This window comes from Carassius gibelio, chromosome A14, assembly GCF_023724105.1.
Source record: "Carassius gibelio isolate Cgi1373 ecotype wild population from Czech Republic chromosome A14, carGib1.2-hapl.c, whole genome shotgun sequence".
Lineage (NCBI taxonomy): Eukaryota > Metazoa > Chordata > Actinopteri > Cypriniformes > Cyprinidae > Carassius > Carassius gibelio.
This window is the reverse complement of record NC_068384.1, coordinates 24,962,335-24,985,927: the sequence shown is the minus strand read 5'-3', so window position 1 is coordinate 24,985,927 and position 23,593 is coordinate 24,962,335. Positions and strand designations below refer to the sequence as shown.

General features: G+C 39.1%; 1 protein-coding gene, 10 non-coding genes and 1 pseudogene across 11 annotated transcripts in view; 7 read left to right on the top strand and 5 right to left on the bottom strand.

Moving 5' to 3' along the window:
• Positions 1–23,593, top strand: part of LOC128026950 (ligand-dependent nuclear receptor corepressor-like protein) — a 473,072-nt gene that overhangs the window by 326,887 nt on the left and 122,592 nt on the right. The gene's annotated exons all lie outside the window — the stretch shown is intronic.
• Positions 463–603, top strand: LOC128028112 (U4 spliceosomal RNA). The gene has a single exon (XR_008187097.1). It is a non-coding gene; the product is annotated as a U4 spliceosomal RNA (small nuclear RNA).
• On the bottom strand, positions 773–854 carry trnas-gcu (transfer RNA serine (anticodon GCU)). Its single transcript has one exon. It is a non-coding gene; the product is annotated as a tRNA-Ser (tRNA).
• LOC128027872 (U4 spliceosomal RNA) lies at positions 1,592–1,732 on the top strand. The gene has a single exon (XR_008186869.1). It is a non-coding gene; the product is annotated as a U4 spliceosomal RNA (small nuclear RNA).
• trnas-gcu (transfer RNA serine (anticodon GCU)) lies at positions 1,902–1,983 on the bottom strand. The gene has a single exon. It is a non-coding gene; the product is annotated as a tRNA-Ser (tRNA).
• LOC128027871 (U4 spliceosomal RNA) lies at positions 2,721–2,861 on the top strand. Its single transcript, XR_008186868.1, has one exon. It is a non-coding gene; the product is annotated as a U4 spliceosomal RNA (small nuclear RNA).
• Positions 3,031–3,112, bottom strand: trnas-gcu (transfer RNA serine (anticodon GCU)). Its single transcript has one exon. It is a non-coding gene; the product is annotated as a tRNA-Ser (tRNA).
• LOC128028110 (U4 spliceosomal RNA) lies at positions 3,850–3,990 on the top strand. The gene has a single exon (XR_008187095.1). It is a non-coding gene; the product is annotated as a U4 spliceosomal RNA (small nuclear RNA).
• On the bottom strand, positions 4,160–4,241 carry trnas-gcu (transfer RNA serine (anticodon GCU)). Its single transcript has one exon. It is a non-coding gene; the product is annotated as a tRNA-Ser (tRNA).
• LOC128028144 (U4 spliceosomal RNA) lies at positions 4,979–5,119 on the top strand. The gene has a single exon (XR_008187128.1). It is a non-coding gene; the product is annotated as a U4 spliceosomal RNA (small nuclear RNA).
• On the bottom strand, positions 5,277–5,358 carry trnas-gcu (transfer RNA serine (anticodon GCU)). The gene has a single exon. It is a non-coding gene; the product is annotated as a tRNA-Ser (tRNA).
• Positions 6,096–6,245, top strand: LOC128028147 (uncharacterized; annotated as a pseudogene).

Here is a 23,593-nt window from a genome sequence, read left to right as displayed (position 1 = left end):
TACTCTTAAAAGCTGAGCTTGCTCCTATCTCATGACCCTCAGACAAGTGCTTGTCATTGTGGCCCTCTGTCGTTCTGGTCTCCGTTGCCGTTTTGAGAGAACACCTGAGTCTAGCAAAGGGTAGCACATTTGACACAGGACCTCCCTCAGAACTTGCACTCCCTGCACTCGTCAGTATCCTACCCAACCCCCCAGGGGCCTCGTCAAACAGAATCTATACTGACCCAAACCGCGAGCTTTACCACTCCACCCCTTTTTGCCAAGATACCAATAAGTCTCTTCCCCCAGGGGTTCGAGAAAGCAACTCACAAACCTCTTTAAGTAAAGGGAGAGCAGCAAATAAGGCTTCTCGTACATACTGCCTACTGGATTCGTAGACACACCACGCAGTTTGGAGCCAATTACCACCCTGTCGTTCCACGTCCACATGGGTCCAGTTGAAAGGTTGCGACCTTTGCCATCATTCTTTCGCAGAGGCAATATTGTAGCCTATGAGGCTCATCCGAGGCGCGATCATTGCTGGTTTAAAACTTTACCCAATACCCCGCCAGGATGACTTGAAATACAGTCAGCCTTGGCAATTTTTGCCAGCTTCTTTTGAAGCTTATTGTGTTGTTGAAGAACAGGTCTCGTCCTTTTAAATAGTACTTCCTTTATTTAACACAGCTGATTCAGATCATCGACCCTTTTGGATCGCACTGCATGAGGTGAACGTGGAACAAAAGGAAAGTGCACCAAATGTGCAGAGCAGATGAACGAGCAGAGCAAGGAACGACGAGGATGGGATTCGAACCCACGCGTGCAGAGCACAATGGATTAGCAGTCCATCGCCTTAACCACTCGGCCACCTCGTCACTTGTGCGAGTGCCTGACTGCTCTCTGGGCTCGGGTGGTTTTCATGAAGGACCTCTTAGCACTGTGATGTCGAAGCTCACCCTGGAAACCAAAGTATAGTTAATTTTTGTACATGTACGCTGAGATATGCCTACAGTTGAACACGTAGAATTTCAAAGCATATTCCATTTGTTTGAGCTTTCGAATGCAGAAGGTTAAACACGTGCGCTCTAGAAAGTTTGAACTTTGTCCAGCACCTGCTGCATTTTTCATCATTTATGACTGATGTTCTTTGTACTCTTAAAAGCTGAGCTTGCTCCTATCTAATGACCCTCAGACAAGTGTTTGTCATTGTGGCCCTCTGTCGTTCTGGTCTCCGTTGCCGTTTTGAGAGAACACCTGAGTCTAGCAAAGGGTAGCACATTTGACACAGGACCTCCCTCAGAACTTGCACTCCCTGCACTCGTCAGTATCCTACCCAACCCCCCAGGGGCCTCGTCAAACAGAATCTATACTGACCCAAACCGCGAGCTTTACCACTCCACCCCTTTTTGCCAAGATACCAATAAGTCTCTTCCCCCAGGGCTTCAAGAAAGCAACTCACAAACCTCTTTAAGTAAAGGGAGAGCAGCAAATAAGGCTTCTCGTACATACTGCCTACTGGATTCGTAGACACACCACGCAGTTTGGAGCCAATTACCACCCTGTCGTTCCACGTCCACATGGGTCCAGTTGAAAGGTCGCGACCTTTGACACCATTCTTTCGCAGAGGCAATATTGTAGCCTATGAGGCTCATCCGAGGCGCGATCATTGCTGGTTGAAAACTTTACCCAATACCCCGCCAGGATGACTTGAAATACAGTCAGCCTTGGCAATTTTTGCCAGCTTCTTTTGAAGCTTATTGTGTTGTTGAAGAACAGGTCTCGTCCTTTTAAATAGTACTTCCTTTATTTAACACAGCTGATTCAGATCATCGACCCTTTTGGATCGCACTGCATGAGGTGAACGTGGAACAAAAGGAAAGTGCACCAAATGTGCAGAGCAGATGAACGAGCAGAGCAAGGAACGACGAGGATGGGATTCCTACCCACGCGTGCAGAGCACAATGGATTAGCAGTCCATCGCCTTAAACACTCGGCCACCTCGTCACTTGTGCGAGTGCCTGACTGCTCTCTGGGGTCGGGTGGTTTTCATGAAGGACCTCTTAGCACTGTGATGTCGAAGCTCACCCTGGAAACCAAAGTATAGTTAATTTTTGTACATGTACGCTGAGATATGCCTACAGTTGAACACGTAGAATTTCAAAGCATATTCCATTTGTTTGAGCTTTCGAATGCAGAAGGTTAAACACTTGCGCTCTAGAAAGTTTGAACTTTGTCCAGCACCTGCTGCATTTTTCATCATTTATGACTGATGTTCTTTGTACTCTTAAAAGCTGAGCTTGCTCCTATCTCATGACCCTCAGACAAGTGCTTGTCATTGTGGCCCTCTGTCGTTCTGGTCTCCGTTGCCGTTTTGAGAGAACACCTGAGTCTAGCAAAGGGTAGCACATTTGACACAGGACCTCCCTCAGAACTTGCACTCCCTGCACTCGTCAGTATCCTACCCAACCCCCCAGGGGCCTCGTCAAACAGAATCTATACTGACCCAAACCGCGAGCTTTACCACTCCACCCCTTTTTGCCAAGATACCAATAAGTCTCTTCCCCCAGGGGTTCGAGAAAGCAACTCACAAACCTCTTTAAGTAAAGGGAGAGCAGCAAATAAGGCTTCTCGTACATACTGCCTACTGGATTCGTAGACACACCACGCAGTTTGGAGCCAATTACCACCCTGTCGTTCCACGTCCACATGGGTCCAGTTGAAAGGTCGCGACCTTTGACATCATTCTTTCGCAGAGGCAATATTGTAGCCTATGAGGCTCATCCGAGGCGCGATCATTGCTGGTTGAAAACTTTACCCAATACCCCGCCAGGATGACTTGAAATACAGTCAGCCTTGGCAATTTTTGCCAGCTTCTTTTGAAGCTTATTGTGTTGTTGAAGAACAGGTCTCGTCCTTTTAAATAGTACTTCCTTTATTTAACACAGCTGATTCAGATCATCGACCCTTTTGGATCGCACTGCATGAGGTGAACGTGGAACAAAAGGAAAGTGCACCAAATGTGCAGAGCAGATGAACGAGCAGAGCAAGGAACGACGAGGATGGGATTCGAACCCACGCGTGCAGAGCACAATGGATTAGCAGTCCATCGCCTTAACCACTCGGCCACCTCGTCACTTGTGCGAGTGCCTGACTGCTCTGTGGGCTCGGGTGGTTTTCATGAAGGACCTCTTAGCACTGTGATGTCGAAGCTCACCCTGGAAACCAAAGTATAGTTAATTTTTGTACATGTACGCTGAGATATGCCTACAGTTGAACACGTAGAATTTCAAAGCATATTCCATTTGTTTGAGCTTTCGAATGCAGAAGGTTAAACACTTGCGCTCTACAAAGTTTGAACTTTGTCCAGCACCTGCTGCATTTTTCATCATTTATGACTGATGTTCTTTGTACTCTTAAAAGCTGAGCTTGCTCCTATCTCATGACCCTCAGACAAGTGCTTGTCATTGTGGCCCTCTGTCGTTCTGGTCTCCGTTGCCGTTTTGAGAGAACACCTGAGTCTAGCAAAGGGTAGCACATTTGACACAGGACCTCCCTCAGAACTTGCACTCCCTGCACTCGTCAGTATCCTACCCAACCCCCCAGGGGCCTCGTCAAACAGAATCTATACTGACCCAAACCGCGAGCTTTACCACTCCACCCCTTTTTGCCAAGATACCAATAAGTCTCTTCCCCCAGGGGTTCGAGAAAGCAACTCACAAACCTCTTTAAGTAAAGGGAGAGCAGCAAATAAGGCTTCTCGTACATACTGCCTACTGGATTCGTAGACACACCACGCAGTTTGGAGCCAATTACCACCCTGTCGTTCCACGTCCACATGGGTCCAGTTGAAAGGTTGCGACCTTTGCCATCATTCTTTCGCAGAGGCAATATTGTAGCCTATGAGGCTCATCCGAGGCGCGATCATTGCTGGTTTAAAACTTTACCCAATACCCCGCCAGGATGACTTGAAATACAGTCAGCCTTGGCAATTTTTGCCAGCTTCTTTTGAAGCTTATTGTGTTGTTGAAGAACAGGTCTCGTCCTTTTAAATAGTACTTCCTTTATTTAACACAGCTGATTCAGATCATCGACCCTTTTGGATCGCACTGCATGAGGTGAACGTGGAACAAAAGGAAAGTGCACCAAATGTGCAGAGCAGATGAACGAGCAGAGCAAGGAACGACGAGGATGGGATTCGAACCCACGCGTGCAGAGCACAATGGATTAGCAGTCCATCGCCTTAACCACTCGGCCACCTCGTCACTTGTGCGAGTGCCTGACTGCTCTCTGGGCTCGGGTGGTTTTCATGAAGGACCTCTTAGCACTGTGATGTCGAAGCTCACCCTGGAAACCAAAGTATAGTTAATTTTTGTACATGTACGCTGAGATATGCCTACAGTTGAACACGTAGAATTTCAAAGCATATTCCATTTGTTTGAGCTTTCGAATGCAGAAGGTTAAACACGTGCGCTCTAGAAAGTTTGAACTTTGTCCAGCACCTGCTGCATTTTTCATCATTTATGACTGATGCTCTTTGCACTCTTAAAAGCTGAGCTTGCTCCTATCTCATGACCCTCAGACAAGCGCTTGTCATTGTGGCCCTCTGTCGTTCTGGTCTCCGTTGCTGTTTTGAGAGAACACCTGAGTCTAGCAAATGGTAGCACATTTGACACAGGACCTCCCTCAGAACTTGCACTCCCTGCACTCGTCAGTATCCTACCCAACCCCCCAGGGGCCTCGTCAAACAGAATCTATAATGACCCAAACCGCGAGCTTTACGACTCCACCCCTTTTTGTGAAGATACCAATAAGTCTCTTCCCCCAGGGGTACGAGAAAGCAACTCACAAACCTCTTTAAGTAAAGGGAGAGCAGCAAATAAGGCTTCTCGTACATACTGCCTACTGGATTCGTAGACACACCACGCAGTTTGGAGCTAATTACCACCCTGTCGTTCCACGTCCACATGGGTCCAGTTGAAAGGTCGCGACCTTTGACACCATTCTTTCGCAGAGGCAATATTGTAGCCTATGAGGCTCATCCGAGGCGCGATCATTACTGGTTGAAAACTTTACCCAATACCCCGCCAGGATGACTTGAAATACAGTCAGGCTTGGCAATTATTGCCAGCTTCTTTTGAAGCTTATTGTGTTGTTGAAGAACAGGTCTCGTCCCTTTAAATAGTACTTCCTTTATTTAACACAGCTGATTCAGATCATCGACCCTTTTGGATCGCACTGCATGAGGTGAACGTGGAACAAAAGGAAAGTGCACCAAATGTGCAGAGCAGAGCAAAGAACGACGAGGATGGGATTCGAACCCACGCGTGCAGACCACAATGGATTAGCAGTCCATCACCTTAACCACTCGGCCACCTCGTCACTTGTGCGAGTACCTGACTGAACTCTGGGTTGGGTTGGTTTTCATGAAGGACTTCTTAGCACTGTGATGTCGAAGCTCACCCTGGAAACCAAAGTATAGTTAATTTTTGTACATGTACGCTGAGATATGCCTACAGTTGAACATGTAGAATTTCAAAGCATATTCCATTTGTTTGAGCTTTCGAATGCAGAAGGTTAAACACGTGCGCTCTAGAAAGTTTGAACTTTGTCCAGCACCTGCTGCATTTTTCATCATTTATGACTGATGTTCTTTGTACTCTTAAAAGCTGAGCTTGCTCCTATCTCATGACGATCAGACAAGCGCTTGTCATTGTGGCCCTCTGTCGTTCTGGTCTCCGTTGCCGTTTTGAGAGAACACCTGAGTCTAGCAAATGGTAGCACATTTGACACAGGACCTCCCTCAGAACTTGCACTCCCTGCACTCGTCAGTATCCTACCGACCCCCCCGGGGGCCTCGTCAAACAGAATATATATTGACCCAGACCGCGAGCTTTACGACTCCATTCCCTTTTTGCCAAGATACCAATAACTCTCTTCCCCAAGGGGTTCGGGAAAGCAACACACAAACCTCTTTAAGTAAAGAGAGACCAGAGAATTAGGCTTCCCGTACATACTGCCAAGGGTTTCGTAGACACACCACGCAGTTTGGAGCTAATTATCACACTGTCGTTCCACGTCCGCATGGGTCCAGCTGGAAGGTCGCGACCTTTGCCACCATTCTTTCGCAGAGGCAATATTTTAGCCTATGAGGCTCATCCGAGGTGTGATCATTGCTGGTTGAAAACTTTACCCAATACCCCCCCCAGGATGTCTTGAAACACAATCAGCTTAGGCAATTTTTGGAAGCTCATTGTGTTGTTGATGAAATAGGTTTCGTTTCTTTAAATAGTGCTTCCATTATTTAACACAGCTGATTCAGATCATTGACCCTTTTGAATCGCAATGCATGAGGTAAACTTGTCACATAAGGAAAGTGCAGAGTAGAAAAACAAACAGAGCAAGGAACGACAAGGTTTGGATTTGAACCCACACGTACAGAGAACAACGGATTGGCAGTCCATCACCTTAACCACACGGCCACCTCACCACTCCTGTGAGTGCCTCGCTGAACTTTGGGCTGTGGTGATTTTCCTGAAGAACTTTTAGAACTGTGATGTCGAAGCTCACCCTGGAAACCAAACTATTGTATATTTTTGTACATGTATGCTGAGATATGCGTACAGTTGAACACATAGTTTGTTTGAGTATTAGTTTGAGCATTCGAATGCAGAAGGTTAAACACGTGCGCTCTCGAAAGTTTGACCTTTGTCCAGCACCTGCTGCATTTTTCATCCTTTACAACTGATTTTCTTTGTACTCTTAAAAGCTGAGCTTGCTCCTATCTCATAACCCCCCTCAGACAAGTGATTGTCATTGTGGTCCTCTGTCATTCTGGTCTCCTTTGCCGTTTTTAGAGAACACCTGAGTCTAGCAAAAGTTAGCACATTTGACACAGGACCTCCCTCAGAACTTGTTTGCAGTGTCCTTGCACTCGTCAGTATCCTACCCAATCCCCAGGGGCCTTGTCAAACAGAATCTATACTGACCTATACCTTGAGCTTTACGACTCCACCCCTTTGTTGCCAAGATACCTATAACTCTCTTCCCCCAGGGGTTCGGTAAAGCAACACACACTCCTCTTTAACGTTGATAAATAATATCTCTTTGGATTTGAGACTTTAGTCTTTTGCAACTTTCTTTTTTTTTCCTTTTTCATTTCATTTTTTTCATTACAGATCGTCTCCATGTGCCAAGAGCTTGTAACACCCAAATAGAATGGAACATATTAAATTGCATCATATGACCCCTTTAAAAGTATATATAGCATTATACAGACTTCTATAACCAAGTCTAAAACCAAAAGTTTTTTTTTCTTTATTCTGAGTTTTGTTGGTCTGCCACACATACACACACACACACACACACAAGTTTGGAAAGGTTAAAAGTTTGAGAAAGACAAGTTGAGCGAAACTAATGAAGACATGTTAAAGGGAAAGCATTTGGTTTTCAGCAATCTGGAAATGTTGGATGTGAAAGCCAACTTGCCAAACTCCCGCTTCAACCTGCTTCCTGATGCAGAAGTCAGCATGCTTAGTTTTTATTTGAGCTTTGAGCTATCAAATACCCTTTCTTTTGCTTGAATATGGCATCCTACAGACAAAATGGCGAACATAATTGCGTAATGAATCTTAACATTTTCTGCTAAGTGTTAACTAGTTCTTACAAGCAAGTTACAATGTGATTACAGTCAGTGGTGTCAAAAGTATTGGCTTTCATTACTGAAGTAGAAGTATAGATACTAGGTCTTAAAAAGACTTTTGTAGGAGTTGAAGTATCAACTCACACTTTTTACTCAAGTAAAAGTGTAAAAGTACTGGTTTAAAAAACTACTTAAAGTATAAAAGTAAAAGTAATGTAAGGGAACAAATGCCATTAAGAACAAAAGCTTAGGCCGCACCACAGGGGCCTATTGTGAACTACCCCACCTCCTAAAAAAAACATTTTTCTAAAGGCCATAATGAATATAATGTTATATTAAATGTTCATGTTGAAAAATTGGGGATGCACTAGGCTACATGTTTCAGCAACATATATGCCCATTGAAAATGAACGCATTTTAGTACAATGCAAATACATTAAAGGACTAGAGATATGATTACTAGTTGCCAATAAGTATTGTTATGGTGCAAAAAGTCAAACTTTAGAGGCATGTCATCAATAACCTTTAATGGAATGTAAATGTACATCCAAGCTTAGCTGCAGGAATCTGCGAGGGCAATGGACAAGAACATTGGTGCAGGCTTAGTAACAATTACTCTTGTAACGTTGTCTATTTACAATAAGCATTATAGTGCTGTCAAAATTAATGATTAATCCAAGTGATTAATCAATAACTAAAAAGGAAAATTAACTCATAATCCCAATACCTTCTTGATTGACAGCTTCCTGTATTCGGTACATACGTATGCTATGTTAAGTTACAAAGTTGGTATAGCCTAGATATCACAACATTGTCAATCGCAAACGATAATTTATTAAAACGTCTCACTACCGAACTACCAACAGTAGCTTTATTTGTGGAGAACGAAGATAAAGCACCCATTTGGTAAATGAGCCAGTGAGAAATAATAACTTTTAAATAGGGTCCAGTGCCTTTTCGATACTTTTAAAACAGTACAGGCGCCTAAATGGTGCCTGAACCTATACTTAAAAAAAAGAACCTAAAAAAAAAAAAACTATGGATAACTTAAAAGAACATTCCAAATATTTTAAATAAATCCATAGCTTTCACCTTGGATGCTCTCACTTCCCAAGTTGTGCTTCCCTTAATCTAAGGCTAATAAATGTATTTCACAATCTGGGTAATTATTTAATATAAAACCACACATAATTCTACTGTATATCTGTCACTCACTCTGATATTTAGTTAAGATGAGTGCTGTCTGTCACTGTCTTAAATCAGTTCTGTGAATGACTGTATGCTCATTCTTTATAAAGTAGCAACAATGTCGTTTGTAAAGTACAGTAATGTGCAAAAGTCTTAGGCACATTAGTATTTTCACCCCAAAAAGGGTTTTAAGCCAGTTATTTAAATCTTTTGCTTTAGTGTGTCCATAGTAAATATCAGTTTGCCATTAATTTTAATAATAATCTAGTGCGATTTTGAATGCACAAGCAGTTTGACAACGGCAAAATGAATGTTTGGAAATGTAAACTGATATTTTCTACCGACACACTACAGCAAAATATATAAATAGCCGAACAACATTCTTTTAAGTGAAAATACTAACGTGCCTAAGACTTTTGTACAGTAGTTAGTGTATGTATAAAGTACGTATGATTAAATTAATATTTAGTATAAGTATATTTAAATAAGTGTAATTAAAGTATTTGTTCGGTCATATGTGTTAAGGGCTAGATTTTCACTGGAGGAAACGGCTGTGACAAGCGAAAACTTTACAGTAGATGAGAAAGCGACAGCTTCTTCGTGACCTTTTGTAAACTGTATTTATGACAAATAACTTCACTGATACAGATTCTAACAATCTATTGATAAACACACACCTTATGTCCTCTGTCTCTGTTTGAGCTCGTGCTGCTCCGCCGCGGTCTGCGTATTGAAGAGCGCGCTGAAAGACGGGGAGGAGACCGGTCTGACGCCGGTTTCATATGAAATTTAAGCCGACTGACTCTGAGGCGATCGGATACCGGTTCCATACCCAACCCTACTTTTAAGAAATACATTTTATGATAAACGAACCAAAAACTGTCTATGCCCTTGCTGGAGGGTGATGTAATTTGTGTCATGTGCAGGTGCGATGGATCGCATACAAACCAATAGGGTGTCGGGATGGTATCTGTTTATACTTCTCATCCAACCACAATCAAATTCACTCCATCCGGATGGCGCGATTTATCTGGATAGGTTTTTTTTTTTTTTTTTTTTTTTTTTTGAGTGATGACAAGCCGGAATGAAAACAAGGCGAAATGAAATACCAGTAACGAAGCTATTTTTAAAATGTAAGGAGTAGAAAGTACAGATACTTGCGTGAAAATGTAAGGAGTAGAAGTAAAAAGTCGGCTGAAAAATAATTACTCAAGTAAAGTATAGATACCCCAAATTTCTACTTAAGTACAGTAACGAAGTATTTGTACTTCGTTACTTGACACCTCTCATTACAGTGCATTTCATTTCAGCCGTAATAACATTTCATTACCACACAATCTCAAATCAAGACTTCCATTTACATCGCCTCAGTAAAATAACAGACTTAAAGGAAACTGTGATCACATTCTAGATAGCATTTGAGTGTTTGCAATAATATGTCCTCTGATGTGAGGGCACAAAATTCCTTTTGACAACTATGAAATACTGTAAACCCCTGCCGGCTGCGAACAAGTATTTATCTTTAAAGCCTCACATTTTGATGCCACGAATGTTTAAAAGTGATGACAAGCTTTTATACCTTGAACAAAATATAATTTCATGCTGAATTAACTGTTTTGAGCAGCTGGAGGGCAAAATTACATGTATGAGCCTTTGGGTTGCAAAATCTTCATTAGGTCATCTCTGTCTTTGGTGAGCAATTGTTGTTGTTGTAAATGTATTTATTCATACATCAATTAATTAATCATTTTATTCATGTATTTATTTATTTAGAGAAAATGTGAGTCGTTCTGTTTTATTGTTAATTGTAATTTTAATATATTTTCATGATTTGAGGAATCATGCATGTCTTTAGCACAAAGACTGAGCGATGCAATACACACTGAAGTTTAATACTTAGGTTATGGGTTTCTCCAACAAATATGTTCAGAATTAAACGTGCCTTAATTAGCACTAGCAATCAAGGAACAGAATGTAACAAACTGACTGGCAAGTCTCTTAAAAGTGAGAAAGACCACTGTTGCCTGTCAGAGTTGAGAATGCTTCAGGATTGATGGGGAATTGTGTAAGTATGAAGAGAAATATCATTGGTGCATCGCCAACTCAGTCGTCCATCAGCACACTCTCTCCCGCTACTTGCGATCTGTTCCGCTGGCTGTTTTGCCAGACACCAACAGAAATATACACACACTGTCTGTAAATACTGTACAGTGATCATCCAGTCATCATGAATCATATCCACAAAGAAAGAGTTCAGAAGGAACAATAGTCCCTTTACATTAGTAATTTTAAATCAAGTTAAATATGCAGACAAATATTATTAAATATGGTGAGTCCTCCAGAAAGTGAAAACAATGTTATTTTTGTGGTGTTACAGAACCAGATCTCTTATCTGTTTGTCTGACTCCAAAATAGAGACAATTGTTGAACCAGTGGCATGAAATTGGACTAGGACTACCTGTTTTTTCGACCAGTAATAGCAGGGGTGTTTAAAATATGCAATATTATTATTATTGTTATTATTATTATTTATTAATATGTATTGTAATACATTAAAAATCACTTTTAAAGCCACTTTTTATTTTTTTTATTGTCTATTCTATTGTTGTTGTTTACTGGGGTCTCTTGTATTTTTTGTTGTTTTTTTCAGCAAATATTGATATTAATTGTGATTAATTGGATTAATTTTGTAAGTAAAGCATTACAATTAATAGGCAATGTTTATTTAAACACTTTCCAGAGATTTGTAACATTTAATAAGCATGCATGGTCATTAATTGCATTTCAATTTTCATCACTGTTTTATTTGAACTCATTCTTCTGCATTACACATAGAAAGCTAACAGCAATATCAATAAAAAAAGAAAGAAATCTTTTAATAAAAAAAATAAAAAATAATACTAATTAAAAAGAAAAAAAAAACACCTTGGCATGCTTCCTCAGATTTGAAGGCAAACTTTTGAAGCCATACATTTCCCTGGTGAAATTTATAACTGAAGCTTTATTGTGTGTGCTTAATGCATGAAAACAAACAACATTGATTCTTGCATATCAAGCATGCATGTTTAAGCTTCTGTTTACCCTATTTGGTATAAATGGAAGAAAATAAATGTTATGAATCAAGTAAAAGTAGTCAGTTTAAAATGCACTTAAGTAAAGTAAAAATCCCCTAAAGTAATCCTTAAGTAATTTTACTTGATTTATGCCCTTAAGTATTTTATACTCAAGAATAAAAAAAGAGGGAGTGTTCAGAAACCTGTATAAAAACAATCATTGTGTTTGAAATTTTGTTGATGCTAGTGTCTCAGAAATTATTTGATTCACTTTCAAGAGACACAAATTCATTTTGAAAGCTCTTGATTTATCTATTAATTATCAACATGTCAGACCTGACCATGATACCTTTGCCATCACCACTTTTATACCTAGCATAAATCTACAGATTATATTCTTTTCAGTTAGCGCTCAGGCATGATGCTGGTGGGAGGGTGGTGTTGTCTATCAGCGGTATGACTGGCACTCTTTGGCCTCTTGCCTGGACATGTTCACTCACCCCAGCGCTGTTGAGATGGCCAATGGAGGATGATTTATTGATGCCGTCCTTATGTATGCTGACCCATGCAGCGCAGGAACAGAAGCTAAAGCAGCAGGGTTGGAGCCCGCTGTGAAGCCATTTTCCAGCAATTAAACTGCACTGGTACTTCATGGCCATTGGCCACTGAAATAGAAAAGTTATAGGGTATATGCAAAGGTGACATTAAGACTCCGTTGAACTAATATACTGAAATAAATCAAGAGAAAAAGCCTGATATGCTCAGATTCAAATCATGAACTCTTAAGTATAAATAGTACTGATACTTGCCTTTGCAAACACCACTTATAACACATTACATAGCGACCCAATCTGTTGGAACACGTTAAACACTAAATATATATATATATATATATATATATATATATATATATATATATATTCTATTTTATATTAATAGACTTGCTTAATGTAAAATACCTGCAGGATAAAAGCTCATTAAAGCCCCAAGGCATTCCATGTATTGTCAATTCGTCAGACCATTGAACATTTTTTTCCCTTTCAGCTTTCTTGGTCAGATCATGCATTTTATTTTTTTCAGGATCAGTAATGATTACTAATCAGGTAATTAATTCAAGCACAAGGTTTCTCCACACTTAGCTTGAACACAGCTGTAAGGGTTTTGTGTTTAAAAAAAAAACCTTTATTGGATGCATTCTAAGGGATGCAAAATACATTTAACACAAAGCATGAATCTTGCTTCACAACATTTTATGCTTTTCAGGCAATCTTTTAATGAAATCATTTTTTCATGAGCTGTTCAGAGTGAGAGACTGTCATACAGCTAGCAAATGTTATTAATAAAAGAGTTTCAAGTTCTGAAGCCTGGAATTTCATATAGCAATAACAATTATTTTACCCATGAAATATTTTGTCTGCAGTGTGATTCACTGTAATAGCACTATGTGTTTAAAGCTGGTGTGTTAAATGTATGGTTTTATGGTTCCATTATCACAATGCATACAATAATCAAATCATGTGCGTGGAAACTGAGTGTGAGCTAATAATATACATGAGGTGCCTTCATAATCTACAGTTTTCTTCATGAGCATCTGTTGCCAGAAAGTCATTTGTACCTGCTATAGTCTAACAAGCGATGGAGCACTGTGGCTCTTTCCTATTATTCCCAATGATTGTCATAGCTTATGATGTACAGACAGGCTGAATACACAGAATTTTTCATGTTCCTTCATGTTTCGCTGTGTTGACTGTGCCTCTCTGGAATACTGAAGTCTGTTGCTGCATTGCTCTTTCTCTAATGATTGTTGTCGATCTGCACATAGCTGATAACAAACACATGCAGTGCACGTTCAAAACATGCTCAATCTTATTTTCTCACAACAGTAAATTTGGTTTCTTCATACACATCTCTGTGTTTAGCTGCTGCACTGTGGATTTGGTGATACACTTAAGCCACACTTAAATTTAGATAATTAAATTTGACTTTTGTGAAACATGTTCATTGTTGTTACGATGATCTACACTGCTAGGACACTTGTGTGAACTTGAGACTCACAATTTCCCAATCTTCATGGAAACTCAAAAGTAACTTATATGGGGCACTCTACATAGTCATACAACTTATTGTGCCACAGAAATAGGACTCTTACTGTACGTTACATTAAGGAAACAATCAATTAACTGATAATTTTGAGAAGGTCATCCTGACATCACAAGACAACAAAGTAAGTAAATGTGACAATAAAACCGCAAACAGTTAAACAATGTCACCATGTGAATCATTCATGCTCCTGTGCACACTGAGAAAAGGACGAATGCTTTTCCCCGGAGTAGGTCTATTTGAACTAAAACAAATGCATCAATCCAACTCACCCGTTGTGCTTGCTGGTTCAGGAAAGAAAGAAATAAAAAGAAAGAGGTCAGAATATATCATAATATAAAAAGCTTTGCAAGACTAGGTAAAAAGCATATACTAGATGTGGTATTTTATTTCATTTCGTTTGATCTCAGAATTATTTTAACAGCCTGATACCTTTGATTCTTGACTTTTAAACAAATTATTAATTTATGTTTGATAAAATATGATCTCTAAATGCTTTTAAATATATTTACAAAATTGAATTAATCTTTTGTCAGCTGTTAATTACATTTAAAATAAGATACATAAGACACAGATACCTTAACTGGGTTAAAAATGTACACTTTATTCTTTATTTCATTGTTTTTCTTGTTATATTTGCTGCTTTACCTCAGAACTGCTTTTTCTCAAAGGACCAACTTGTCTTTAATAGTTCAGTGAAGGGCAGTGGAGCATGCCATCTCTCCCGGAGGTGCATTGTCTATTAATAGGTTTATGGGACATCGAGCACCCTTCCCCCTATTTCCACCAGTACACATGCCTCAATGCAGCAGCACTCAGCCTCCAATACTAGAAATACATGCAAAGTGTCTCCTGCTGTACCTCGAGCCTCAGTGTGCCACTTTCACATCTGTATGTCGCCCGGGGGGATCTTTCCCCAAAGAAACAGGAATAAAAGATTTAGTGTCTTTGACAGTTAAAGAAAGCTGCCTTTTAAATGATTATTTAAGGTTATGATTGACAGAATGAGATGTTGCAATGTTTTCAGGAATTGCTAGATCAACTGGCTGCAGAGAAAACAGAGAAATCAAATTATTTGGTAAAACATTCAGAGATGGTTAGAAATATATATCTCACACAAACAAAACAACCCTAAATACTAATGAAAGTAGGGGCAATTCATTTAAAGTGATATTTCACTCAATCTCATTCACTAACAAATCCAACTGGAAATTTAAAATGCACACTATATATCCAAATATTAAAATAAAGCTGTAAACTATTTCTCAAATTGTAAATATTCTATGAAAACTTGACTTTTTTCAAGTTCACCAAAAAAAAAAAAAAAAAAAAAAAAATATAGATTCATGTCTTTGAACTACAGTTATGGAGATGCTGTTCAGTTCCTGGATCCTTCACTCAGAACTGATCGACAAGTTTGGGAATTGCACCATGGAAACTGTGTCATTGATCAGATTATTTGGCCATGTTTAATGACTCAAACACTAAAGCAACAGAGACAGCCCATTTTAGTGAATAACTCTATCAGCAGGTGCAATTCATTCTTACAGATTTACCCCAAGCCCTAATTCACTAAATTGTTAAATACATTTTCTTGTGAAATCTTAAACATTTCAAGTGCCCTGTGTGGGCCAGATGACTTACTGTGTTTGCATGTGATAACTGCCCCAAATGTTAGTCTTTTTCAATTCAATTCAATTCAAGTTTATTTGTATAGCGCTTTTTACAAAATAAATCGTTACAAAGCAACTTTACAGAAAATTATGTTTCTACAATATTTAGTAGTAGCTAGTAGTTTGTGCACATTTGACAGGATTTTAGAAAAAATAATAATAATAATACAAGACGTAGTCAGCTAGACGATGAACTATCAATATTATTAAGTTATTATATGATTCAGTCACACATTTAGCAATAATTGTTAGTTCTGTTTGTTGATTCAAGGTTAGCATCATCTGGGGTCCTCTGAGGGTCAGCATCATCTCTTCTCAGGTGTTCTGGATCCAGACTGGAGCTTGTTTAAATCCTAGTTACCACGGGATGTAAATCCCGTGGCGAAACATAGAAACAAAATACAGACATCATTAGCATAGCTGCTGATCCAACAAAGTAAAATTAGTTTAACCCAAGCTAATGAATAAAAATGCAACTTTGAACAGATGCAACTACACTCACAATTAAAAAGATACATTATTCGAATGCTTGGTGAAAGAGATGTGTTTTTAATCTAGATTTAAACAGAGAGAGTGTGTCTGAACCCCGAACATTATCAGGAAGGCTATTCCAGAGTTTGGGAGCCAAATGTGAGAAAGCTCTACCTCCTTTAGTGGACTTTGCTATCCTAGGAACGACCAAAAGTCCAGCGTTTTGTGACCTTAGGGTGCGTGATGGATTGTAACGTGGTAGAAGGCTAGTTAGGTACGCTGGAGCTAAACCATTTAGGGCCTTATAGGTAAGTAATGATAATTTGTAACTGATACGGAACTTAATAGGTAGCCAGTGCAGAGACTGTAAAATTGGGGTAATATGATCATATTTTCTTGACCTCATAAGGACTCTAGCTGCTGCATTTTGGACGACCTGTAGCTTGTTTATTGAAGAAGCAGGACAACCACCTAGAAGTGCATTACAATAGTCCAGTCTAGAGGTCATGAATGCATGAACTAGCTTTTCTGCATCAGAAACAGATAACATGTTTCGTAGCTTGGCAATGTTTCTAAGATGGAAGAATGCAGTTTTTGTAACATTGGAAATATGATTTTCAAAAGACAAATTGCTGTCTAATATAACACCCAGATTTCTGACTGTAGAGGAAGTAACAGTACATCCGTCTAGTTGCAGATTGTAATCTACAAGATTCTGTGTAGTGTTTTTTGGTCCAATAATTAATATCTCTGTCTTATCCGAATTTAATTGGAGAAAATTGTGTGTCATCCAATCTTTTACATTTTTAACACACTCTGTTAGCTTAGATAATTGGGAAGTTTCATCTGGTCTCGTTGAGATATATAGCTGAGTATCATCAGCATAACAGTGGAAGCTAATTCCGTATTTTCTAATAATATTACCAAGGGGCAACATATATATTGAAAATAGAAGGGGACCTAGGACGGATCCTTGTGGCACTCCATATTTTACTGATGATAAATGAGATGACTCCCCATTTAAGTAAACAAAATGGTAGCGATCGGACAGGTAGGATCTAAACCATCTTAGAGCCTGCCCTTGAATACCTGTATAGTTTTGTAATCGATCTATGAGTATGTCATGATCTATGGTGTCGAACGCAGCACTAAGATCAAGTAAGACTAGAAATGAGATGCAGCCTTGGTCTGACGCAAGGAGCAGGTCATTTGTAATTTTAACAAGTGCAGTTTCTGTGCTATGGTGGGGCCTAAAACCTGACTGAAATTCTTCATACATATCATTTTTATGCAGGAAGGTGCTCAATTGAGCAGACACAACTTTCTCTAAAATTTTAGACATAAATGGAAGATTTGAAATAGGCCTATAATTTGCCAGTACACTAGGATCTAGTTTTGGTTTCTTAATAAGAGGCTTGATAACTGCCAGCTTGAATGGTTTTGGGACGTGTCCTAAAGTTAACGACGAGTTTATGATATTGAGAAGTGTTTCTTCTGCTACAGGTAACAGCTCTTTCAGTAATTTAGTGGGTACAGGATCTAATAAACATGTTGTTGGTTTAGATACAGTGATAAGTTTATTTAGCTTGCCACCTATATTTGTATCATATGTACTTTTTAAATACATTTATACTTTAATTAATCTAGGATCCAATTTGATTAAAAAAATAATAATAATAAAATAAAAATGAAAAATAAACACACTTTTTGCACAAACTGTTCCAATTAATAATAAAATGAAGAAAGGTTTTTTGAGTACCACATCAGCATATTACAATGATTTCTGTAATGTAGTAATGGCCTGCTGAAAATCAATCTTTGCTAATCAAACAAGCAAGCACATACATGTAATACATTAAATGGAAAACAGTTATTTTAAATTGTAATGAAAATACTGTTTTTGACTATAATTGATCAAATAAGTGAAGCCTTTGTGAATATAAAAATCCTCTTTCAAAAACTTAAAAAGTTATAATAATTGAAGGGTAGTTATTATTTATTAAATAAAAGTGACAGTGTGTTATTGTGCATGCATGAAAGACACATTTCCCCTTAGAACATGTTTTGTACATCAGCTCTGATGTTTTTGTGTGATATAATGTCATGATGAAAGAGGACCAGAGAGAGCAATTCGCGGAGCAAATACTGTCTTTAATGAACGAAACACAGGAGCTTGAGAATTCTTGTAAAAAGAACAGAAAGAGTCCCAAAGGCAAAAAACTGGAACCAAAAACTCGTCCTTGTACAAAAGGAGAAAACAAAAGCCACCGGCCGGCAAGGCGGATTCAGTACGGTGGACAGCTCCGCAACCACACAGTAGAGAGAGATCGGCAGGTCAGGAGAAGAGCAGCGGCAAAACTTCATGGCTCACACTCACAGCAACACCAAACAGACAGAACTTGGGCTGAGACAAATGACAGGGGATAAGACATACAAGGTTAGCGATTCTTAGAGGAATAATCTGGCGAGGCAGGTAGGGAGGAGAGGGAAAGAAGTAGGAGTGCTAATCAAAGCAGAAGAGGAAACAGGTGCGGGAAGCCAAGCGCAAAGAGTAGCGCAATGAGGGGCAGCTGAAGGAGATTAACAGGAGAGGAAAGGTGAGTGCAAAGTAGGAGAGGAGGAGAAAAAGAGTCAGAGAGAAAAGGGGAGGGGGGGAAAGAGAATCAGGATCATGACATATAATGCCTGCAGTTAATCAAGGCTAATTCAAGTACTTATATTTTTATGCATTTTCCAGTGAAGAAGTGTATTTTTGTGATTTTCTACACAGATGGTTTTAACACTAAAATACATTTACAAATGCTACACAAATACTATAAAAAACATGTATTTTTGTTAATGTTAATGTAGTTTATCCTGTCCCATGTAGCAAATTATCTCAAAAGTGTAATTTATATAAATAATTACAATTAATTATAATTAATTACAATTATTTACCTCTGCTGCAAGTAGTAATTGTAGCAGAATTAATATTACAATCAACTAATCTGTTCGTCCATTGAACATTCAGTTTAATTTCATATCAAATCTAAGAATAAGGATATTTGGCCACAGAAAAACATAAAAGGGACATTATTCACAAGTAGTGACCGAACCAGAAACTCAATGTTATTTGTGCATAGCTAGGCGGGTAACAAGTTCTGTTGGGGTCACACTTCTGTAGGATCAAAGAGCCAATGGTGTCGTGAACATTTGGAGGGAAAGTTTATGACTCTTTTGCTGCGTCCCAAATCGCTTATTCTATGTCCTAAAAGTATTTACTCATTTTATGAAGAAAAATGACACTTTTGAGTATGTAGCGGAATAGTAGACAAGCTTTGGGATAAAACATCTGGTAACACTTTATTTTACGGTTACATCTATTAGTTGCTTATTACTAATAACTATGACTTTTCTCTCACTAAATTCTTAATTTTCTTCTAATTAATAGTGCGTACAGTAGTTGTTAAGTTTAGGTATTGGGTAGGATTAGGGATATAGAATAAGGTCATGTAGAATAAGGCATTAATATGTGCTTAATTAGCCCTAATAATTGGCTAACATTCTAGTAATATACATGCTAATAAACAACTAATAGATGTAACCATGAAATAAGTGTTCCTCATAACTGTGTGTTTAACAGACACTCTGTTGCTTAGTTACATACTATGGGCCATTCAGCGCTTCTACCCATTTCAGGTTAGAACACAGAAGGCTATAGAATCTAGTGAATGTGTTAGGGGTGCCCAGCCCATAGGCCTACAAAAATCTGTCAGCGAGGCACCACGGGCCAGCGGGTAGGATGCAACACTTCTAGTTGAGTGAGCTCGCAAACCTGAACGGGCAGGGCCCACCCTGTGCCTGATAAGCCAGGGTGATGGCATCCATTATTCAGAGGACCATCCTTTGTTGAACCTTCTACACAGTGTTTTAGTTTTAGTCCTATTACAGTTTCAGATGTAGATAAAGCCCTCAAACATTTGGACACAACAAAATCTGCAGGCCCTGACAAATTGGATCCTTACTTTTTAAAGTTAGCTGCTAATTTTATTTCCATGCCTTTAACTAATATTTTTAATCGGTGCTTGAACACAAATGTCCTTCCGTCCATCTGTAAATCAGCTTTTGTGGTTCCCCTGTTAAAAGGTGGTGACCCTGCTATATTAAATAACTATAGACCGATCTCTAAATTGTCTGTCCTGGCCAAGGTTTTAGAGTCTCTTGTCAGTGATCAATTTAAGAATTTTGTAGAGAATAAAAATGTTCTATCTACTTTCAATCCGGTTTTAGAAAAAGGCATAGTACAACATCTGCAGCTCTTAAGGTTTTAAATGACTTAATTGAATCCATAGATAAAAAGCAGCATTGTGCAGCCCTTTTTATTGACCTTTCTAAGGCTTTTGATACACACTCAAAAAAATTATTTTTCAGTTTTGTTCACTTTACCTGAACAATTCATGTTGAATTAATGCCATTTTGGCTATTTTTCAGTTCAACATGATTGTGTCATGTTAAACTGACTTAAAACTGTCACTCATTGGTTTAACATAAAGTTTTCATTTTGAAAGAACGTTTCAATCAAGTACCTCAAAATAAGTTTTACACTTCCCATCATGCTTTGCACAGGACTGGATATGGGGAGAGAAAATGTTTAAATAAAGTGTTATTTTATGCAGTTTTTAGTAAAATGTGATAATAAGACTTTTTCATGTCTAATGCTCTATTATGTGGGCATTTTAAAAGATTTATATTGGTGTATTTTGTGCGAGTTACCATTGTGGTGAAGTGTGGAGCTTGTGGTTGGGTTGAGGACCTGCCAAGTTAGCTAAAATGATAAAAATAGGGAAGTTGCTGCCCAATGGTTAGAGTCAGACTGGCAATCGAAAGGTTGTGAGTTCGAGTCTTGGGCCAGCAGGAATTGTGGGTGGTGGGAGTGCATGTACAGTTCTCCTTCTCTCTCCGCCTTCAATACCACGACTTAGGTGCCCTTGAGCAAGGCATAAAACCCCCAACTGCCACCCCAGGTGCTGCAGCATAAATGGCTGCCCACTGCTCCGGGTGTGTGCTCACAGTGTGTGTGTGCACTTCGGATGGGTTAAATGCAGAGCACAAATTCTGAGTATGGGTCACCATACTTGGCTGAATGTCACGTCACTTTTGTCAATTTCAATTACAACAATAAAGGTTTGAAAATGTACCGTGTTTTGTCCATTTATTTAATAGAATTAAGAAAATGTAAGGTGCTTATATAAAGCAAGTAACAATAAGTTATTGAAAATGAGTAAAGTTTATGTATTATACAAGCTTAAAATTCAGTTCATCAGTTTTCATAAAATGTATTTAATTAATTTACGTTAACTGAACATGACAAGGTGAAGCTTAAACAAATATTAACTTTTGCGTTGGATTTATGTTATTACATTGGATGGAAAATTGACATCTAATTGAATTAAATAAGTTTTAACTTTTGGGGTAAAATATTTTTTTGAGTGCAGAGAACCACACAGTGCTTTAGCACAGACTGTGGAGGGCAGGACTTTCTGAACAAACTGTAAGTTGGTTTGTTAATTACCTTACAGACAGAACTCAGTGTGTGCAGGCAGAGGGAAATACCTCTAGCTATCTCAAAATAACAAAAGGCGTGCCACAGGGATCAGTGCTGGGTCCACTGCTTTTCATTATATATATAAATGACATAAATCATAACATATTGAAAGGAAATTTTCATTTTTATGCAGATGACATTGTACTGTATTGCTCAGCACCTACAGCAGTCCAGGCCCTCTCCCGATTACAATTAGATTTTAATATGCTTCAAAAAAACATTTGTGATCTGAAACTTGTTTTAAATGCTGAAAAAACAAAAGTAATGCTTTTTTTCAAATTCAAAATCTAAATTAAATCTGCCTTCAATCATCACTTCTCAGGGTAAGGAGATTGAATGTGTTTCTAAATACAGATATCTCGGTATTTTAATAGATGAATCTCTTTCTTTTACTTCTCATATTCAGCAGCTGGCAAAAAGATTAAAATTTAAACTAGGGTTTTATTTTCGAATCTAAAAGAGGTTAGTTGCTGGTACTTTTATGTCTATTATTGACTATGGTGATGTTTTATCTATGCACGCTTCGTCTCAAAATTTACATGCACTGGATAATATATACCATGGAGCTTTGAGGTTTATCACTGGTCTTAAAGTCCTCGTGTTGGATGGTCTTCTCTGTCAACACTGAGACTTCAACACTGGTATGTTTTTATATATAAGGCTATTTTAGGTCTTCTTCCATCCTACCTCTGACCTACATCAGTGTAAAAGATATAGGGACTTACAATCTTCGGTCCCAGGATCTTGTTCTTCTGTCTGTACTAAATGTTAGAACTGAGCTGGGGAAAAAGGCGTTTAACTTTGCTGCTCCCTTTGCATGGAACAAGTTACAGAAAAATGTGAAACTTAATAAGCTTGTCTCATTGGTTACTTTTAAGAGGATATTAACTGACTTGGAAACAGCCACATCTGGCTGAAGTTGATCTGCATGATATGCTAAGGATTTGTGGTTGTTGTATCTGCTATTTTAGTTGTCTTATGTTATTGTGTATTCTGTGTTGTATGTATGGTTGTACTGCTGCCTATCTTGGCCAGGACACTCTTGAAAAAGAGATTTTTAATCTCAACAAGTACTTTCCTGGTTAAATAAAGGTGAAAAAAAATAATAAAAAAAGGGGCATTCCCCTTATAGCTGCAATGACAGGCAATGAGCTGGTCTGAGGTCCTAAAGCTCTGTGTTCGGTCTACATAACATCTTAATCCTCGGACGGGAGAAAGCAAAGCTAGTGCTGGGTCTGCCTCCTCCAGGGTGAAGCACTTGTAGGCTCACCACCTGATCCCTGAAGGGATTAGTGGAAACTTGGGCACATAGCTGGCCAGGGCCTCAGGATTACCTGGAAATCAGCCGGACCAAACTCTTGGCAAGAATCAATGAAAATGCATGCATGTCCCCTACCCTCTTGATGGAGGACAGTGCAAGCAGGAGCAGAGTCTTTATTGACAGAAACTTTAGCTTGACTGTCTGCAAAGGCTCAAATGGGCCCTGCTGTAGTGCTGTGAGCACTAGAGTCAGGTCCCAAGAGGCTATATAGGGGTCCCGTGTGGAGGATTGAGCCTTCTCGCCCCCCTTAGGAAACTGGTGATCAGGTCATGCTATCCCAGCGACTTCCCTTCAACAGGGTCATGGTTAGCAGTGATAGCAGCAACATAAACTTTAAGGGTGGAGCCTTCACTCCAACCCTTACTGCAAAAAGGACAGCACAACTCTGATCAGGCATCCTCTGGGGTCTTCTCGGTAGGAAACACACCACTTGACGAACAGGTTCCACTTCAAAGCGTAAGTGTGTCTTATAGATGGAGCATTCACTGAAGTGATGGTTTGAACTACCTCTTGGGAAAGGTCATCTAGAACATCCGCATCACCGTTCAGGGACCAGATATGAAGTTTCCAGAAGTCTGGAGGCAG